The sequence below is a fragment of the Callionymus lyra genome, chromosome 16 (genome assembly GCF_982586985.1).
Source record: "Callionymus lyra chromosome 16, fCalLyr1.hap1.1, whole genome shotgun sequence".
Lineage (NCBI taxonomy): Eukaryota > Metazoa > Chordata > Actinopteri > Syngnathiformes > Callionymidae > Callionymus > Callionymus lyra.
Window position 1 is genome coordinate 25,890,366 of NC_141833.1, and position 5,942 is coordinate 25,896,307.

The window sequence follows — 5,942 nt, forward strand, 5'->3', positions numbered from 1 at the left end:
TAGAGTGTGTAGAGTGTGTAGAGTGTGAAGAGTGTGTAGAGTGTGTAGAGTGTGTAGAGTGTGTAGTGTGTAGAGTGTGTAGAGTGTGTAGAGTGTAGAGTGTAGAGTGTGAAGAGTGTGTAGAGTGTGTAGAGTGTGTAGAGTGTGTGAAGTGTGTAGAGTGTGTAGAGTGTGTAGAGTGTAGAGTGTGTAGAGTGTGTAGAGTGTGTAGAGTGTGAAGAGTGTGTAGAGTGTGTAGAGTGTGTAGAGTGTGTAGTGTGTAGAGTGTGTAGAGTGTGTAGAGTGTAGAGTGTGAAGAGTGTGTAGAGTGTGTAGAGTGTGTAGAGTGTGTAGAGTGTGTAGAGTGTGTGAAGTGTGTAGAGTGTGTAGAGTGTGTAGAGTGTGTAGAGTGTGTAGTGTGTAGAGTGTGTAGAGTGTGTAGAGTGTAGAGTGTGAAGAGTGTGTAGAGTGTGTAGAGTGTGTAGAGTGTGTAAAGTGTGTAGAGTGTGAAGTGTGTAGAGTGTGTAGAGTGTGTACAGTGTGTAGAGTGTGTAGAGTGTGTAGAGTGTGTGAAGTGTGTAGAGTGTGTAGAGTGTGTAGAGTGTGTAGAGTGTGTGAAGTGTGTAGAGTGTGTAGAGTGTAGAGTGTGTAGAGTGTGTAGAGTGTGAAGAGTGTGTAGAGTGTGTAGTGTGTAGAGTGTGTAGAGTGTGTAGAGTGTAGAGTGTAGAGTGTAGAGTGTGAAGAGTGTGTAGAGTGTGTAGAGTGTGTAGAGTGTGTGAAGTGTGTAGAGTGTGTAGAGTGTGTAGAGTGTAGAGTGTGTAGAGTGTGTAGAGTGTGTAGAGTGTGAAGAGTGTGTAGAGTGTGTAGAGTGTGTAGAGTGTGTAGTGTGTAGAGTGTGTAGAGTGTGTAGAGTGTAGAGTGTAGAGTGTAGAGTGTGAAGAGTGTGTAGAGTGTGTAGAGTGTGTAGAGTGTGTGAAGTGTGTAGAGTGTGTAGAGTGTGTAGAGTGTAGAGTGTGTAGAGTGTGTAGAGTGTGAAGAGTGTGTAGAGTGTGTAGAGTGTGTAGAGTGTGTGAAGTGTGTAGAGTGTGTAGAGTGTAGAGTGTGTAGAGTGTGTAGAGTGTGAAGAGTGTGTAGAGTGTGTAGTGTGTAGAGTGTGTAGAGTGTGTAGAGTGTAGAGTGTAGAGTGTAGAGTGTGAAGAGTGTGTAGAGTGTGTAGAGTGTGTAGAGTGTGTGAAGTGTGTAGAGTGTGTAGAGTGTGTAGAGTGTAGAGTGTGTAGAGTGTGTAGAGTGTGTAGAGTGTGAAGAGTGTGTAGAGTGTGTAGAGTGTGTAGTGTGTAGAGTGTGTAGAGTGTGTAGAGTGTAGAGTGTAGAGTGTAGAGTGTGAAGAGTGTGTAGAGTGTGTAGAGTGTGTAGAGTGTGTGAAGTGTGTAGAGTGTGTAGAGTGTGTAGAGTGTAGAGTGTGTAGAGTGTGTAGAGTGTGAAGAGTGTGTAGAGTGTGTAGAGTGTGTAGAGTGTGTAGTGTGTAGAGTGTGTAGAGTAAGTAAGTAAGTAAGTAATATTTATTTATATAGCGCTTTTCGAGACCAGGGTCACAAAGCGCTTTAACAATCAAAACAATACTCAAAACAGTACATACTTCAGAGTGTGTAGAGTGTAGAGTGTGAAGAGTGTGTAGAGTGTGTAGAGTGTGTAGAGTGTGTAGAGTGTGTAGAGTGTGTGAAGTGTGTAGAGTGTGTAGAGTGTGTAGAGTGTGTAGAGTGTGTAGTGTGTAGAGTGTGTAGAGTGTGTAGAGTGTAGAGTGTGAAGAGTGTGTAGAGTGTGTAGAGTGTGTAGAGTGTGTAAAGTGTGTAGAGTGTGAAGTGTGTAGAGTGTGTAGAGTGTGTAGAGTGTGTAGAGTGTGTAGAGTGTGTGAAGTGTGTAGAGTGTGTAGAGTGTGTAGAGTGTGTAGAGTGTGTGAAGTGTGTAGAGTGTGTAGAGTGTGTGAAGTGTGTAGAGTGTGTAGAGTGTGTAGAGTGTGTAGAGTGTGTAGAGTGTGTGTAGAGTGTGTAGAGTGTGTAGAGTGTGTAAAGTGTGTAAAGTGTGTAGAGTGTGAAGTGTGTAGAGTGTGTAGAGTGTGTAGAGTGTGTAGAGTGTGTAAAGTGTGTAGAGTGTGAAGTGTGTAGAGTGTGAAGTGTGTAGAGTGTGAAGTGTGTAGAGTGTGTAGAGTGTGTAGAGTGTGTAGAGTGTGTGAAGTGTGTAGAGTGTGTAGATTGTGTAGAGTGTGTAGAGTGTGTGAAGTGTGTAGAGTGTGTAGAGTGTGTAGAGTGTGTAGAGTGTGTAGAGTGTGTGAAGTGTGTAGAGTGTGTAGAGTGTGTGAAGTGTGTAGAGTGTGTAGAGTGTGTAGAGTGTGTAGAGTGTGTGTAGAGTGTGTAGAGTGTGTAGAGTGTGTAAAGTGTGTAAAGTGTGTAGAGTGTGAAGTGTGTAGAGTGTGTAGAGTGTGTAGAGTGTGTAGAGTGTGTAGAGTGTGTAGAGTGTGAAGAGTGTGTAGAGTGTGTAGAGTGTGTGTAGAGTGTGTAGAGTGTGTAGAGTGTGTAAAGTGTGTAAAGTGTGTAGAGTGTGAAGTGTGTAGAGTGTGTAGAGTGTGTAGAGTGTGTAGAGTGTGTAGAGTGTGTAGAGTGTGAGGATGAAAGTATTTCATAATCTCACAGGTTTGTAAACATTTATTTAGTATTTATTTTATTATTGAAAGATTATTTGTTGATGAAATAAGAATAAATAAAGATATTTAACGATGAAAATCTCATGACGATCAAAGTATTTTTTACTAAAACCAGAAATACTTTCTGTTAATTAATGACTCTGAGTGACTCACCGCTGCCCTCTGCTGACCACAAACAAGAATCATCCAGTGAAGTGTGTCTCGTTCGTCTCGTGACTCAATGGAACCAAAAACCTTCTGAAGCTGCTTCTCCTCGTTGTTGTTCCAAGAACGACCGCGTGACGATGTTGGTGAAGATTTTTATGTTTCATTGTAAACGTGTTGAATATAAAGACATTATTTCATCTTAAATCTATAATTCAGTAAATGTTGATATTAGAATATTTATTACACTTTAATTGAAAAATACATGTGTTACCTTCCATGAATCATTTACTTTAGATTTGTTTGTTTATTATTTACAAAGACCAGGATGTGGATGTTGTTTGTGTTATTGTTGGATTTATTTTTTTGTATTTTTATTGATTTATTAGTCGCCTTTTAATGTGGAAAAATGGGGTTTATGATAATAATAATAATGATAATAATAATAATGATAATAATAATAATAATAATAAAAATAATGATAATGATAATGATAATGATAATAATAATAATAATAATAATAATAAAAATAATGATAATAATGATAATGATAATGATAATGATAATGATAATAATAATAATGATAATAATAATAATAATAATAATAATAATAATAATAATAATAATAATAATAATATTAATAATGATAATAATAATAATAATAGTTATAATAATGATAATAATAATAATAACAATAATAATAGTAATAATGATTATAATTATAATAAATAATAAAAGTGATAATATTAATAATAATAGTAGTAATAATAATAATGATGATGATGATCAAGTTCAAGTTATTTTATTGTCAAATATGATGATAATAATAATAATAATAATAATAATGATAATAATATTAGTAATGATAACAAATAATAAAAGTGATAATAATAATAATAATAATAACAAATCATAATAATTATAATAATAATTATAATAATAATTATAATAATAATTATAATAATAAAAATATTGAACAAAGAATTAATTTGATTTGATTTAATTATTTGTTTTCTTCTCAATGTTCAAAAATACATTTAAGTGACAAATTCAGTTATTTTTGTTGTTTTATAAATTCTTACATGAATCTCATATTTTCACGTGTTTGTTATTAAAAAGTCCTAAAAGTAAAGTATTTTAAAACATAATCAAGCAGATCTGGAGGTTCTGCTCGGCTGGTGGTCTGAACCAGAACCAGAACATCTGCTAATCCTACTAATAAACAAGTGTTACCTAATAGTTCGCGTCCCACGTGGAGCCGGAGCCCAGATCACGGTCCCAACGTCCAGCAGGTTTTTCCTGAAACCAGAAACTCCCCGAGCAGAACCAGAACCGGCAACACCTGCAGCAGCGAGAGCGGGTCCAGGACCGGAGCCAAACATCAGCCTCTGGACCTTCAGACTCCGCCGGCTCCAGGCGTGAGAATCTTCAAACATGGCGCCGAGGTCACGTGATCACATCCCTCCGCCTGCGCCCTTGGATCCCGCGAGCGTCGGCGTCCGTCCTCCAGACACGCGTCTGCAGCGAGACTCGCACCGCAGACCAGTAAACACTTGTGGAGTCGAGGCCAGCAGATCCCGGCGTCTCCAGACCGTCCGGATCCGGTGCATCTGTGGTCGGAACCGCCGCCACTTCCTCGTGTTGCAAGGCTGCGAAGAAACACTTGTTGCTTTAACCTCTGAGTCACAGTCGTTTACGATCACGTGTTTCAACGTTTACACCGAGAAGAAACAAACTTTCCAAGAACCAAGAATAATGAAGAACATCAGGAGTGAAAAACACAAACTAAACCATAATGTTGTGACGTTTGACAGAAAAACAAGTGAATATCGCCTTTAGCTGCTGATGCTAATGCTAATGTCTGCTAGCTAAATTATTATTGTAATAATATTGAGGTTTCATGTTTCTAAACGTTTCCGGTCATAATTAATGTGTCATTATATAAGATGGAAAATCAATTGAACTTCTTTAGCATGTTAGCATGACATTAGCATGTTAGCATGTTAGCATGATGTCGCTCCAATCTTTCAAAGGTTGAAAAACTCGTCGCCACAGTTTGAGAAAATAATCTGTTAATAATCAACGTCTTTGAGATAAAATAGTTGAAATATTGAATCGGACGTTGTTTTGAACATTTTATTGATGTTCTTTGAAACTAATGAACCTCTTTGAAGAAATAGAAACACAAGTGAATCCATCCATCCATCCATCCATCCATCCATCCATCCATCCATCCATCCATCCATCCATCCATTAATCCATGCATCCATCCATCCATTAATCCATCCATCCATCCATCCATTAATCCATCCATCCATCCATCCATTAATCCATGCATCCATCCATTAATCCATGCATCCATCCATCCATTAATCCATCCATCCATTAATCCATTAATCCATCAATCCATCCATCCACCCATTAATCCATCCATCCATCCATTCATTAATCCATCAATCCATCCATCCATCCATTAATCCATCAATCCATCCATCCATCCATTCATTAATCCATCCATCCATCCATTAATCCATCAATCCATCCATTCATTAATCCATTAATCCATCCATCCATCCATTCATTAATCCATTAATCCATCAATCCATCCATCCATCCATTAATCCATCCATTAATCCATCCATCCATCCATTAATCCATCCATCCATCCATCATCTATCCATCCATCAATCCATCATCTATCCATCCATCCATCCATCCATCATCTATCCATCCATCCATCCATCCATCATCTATCCATCCATCTATCATCCATCTATCCATCCATCTATCATCTATCTATCCATCCATTAATCCATCCATCCATCCATTCATTAATCCATCAATCCATCCATCCATTAATCCATCCATCCATCCATCATCTATCCATCCATCAATCCATCCATCCATCATCTATCCATCCATCCATCCATCAATCAATCCATCCATCATCCATCCATCCATCCATCATCTATCCATTAATCCATCCATCCATCCATCCATCCATCCATCCATCCATCCATCCATCCATCAATCATCCATCCATCCATCCATCCATCCATCCATCAATCATCCATCCATCCATCCATCCATCCCTCCCTCCCTCCCTCCCTCCCTCCCTCCC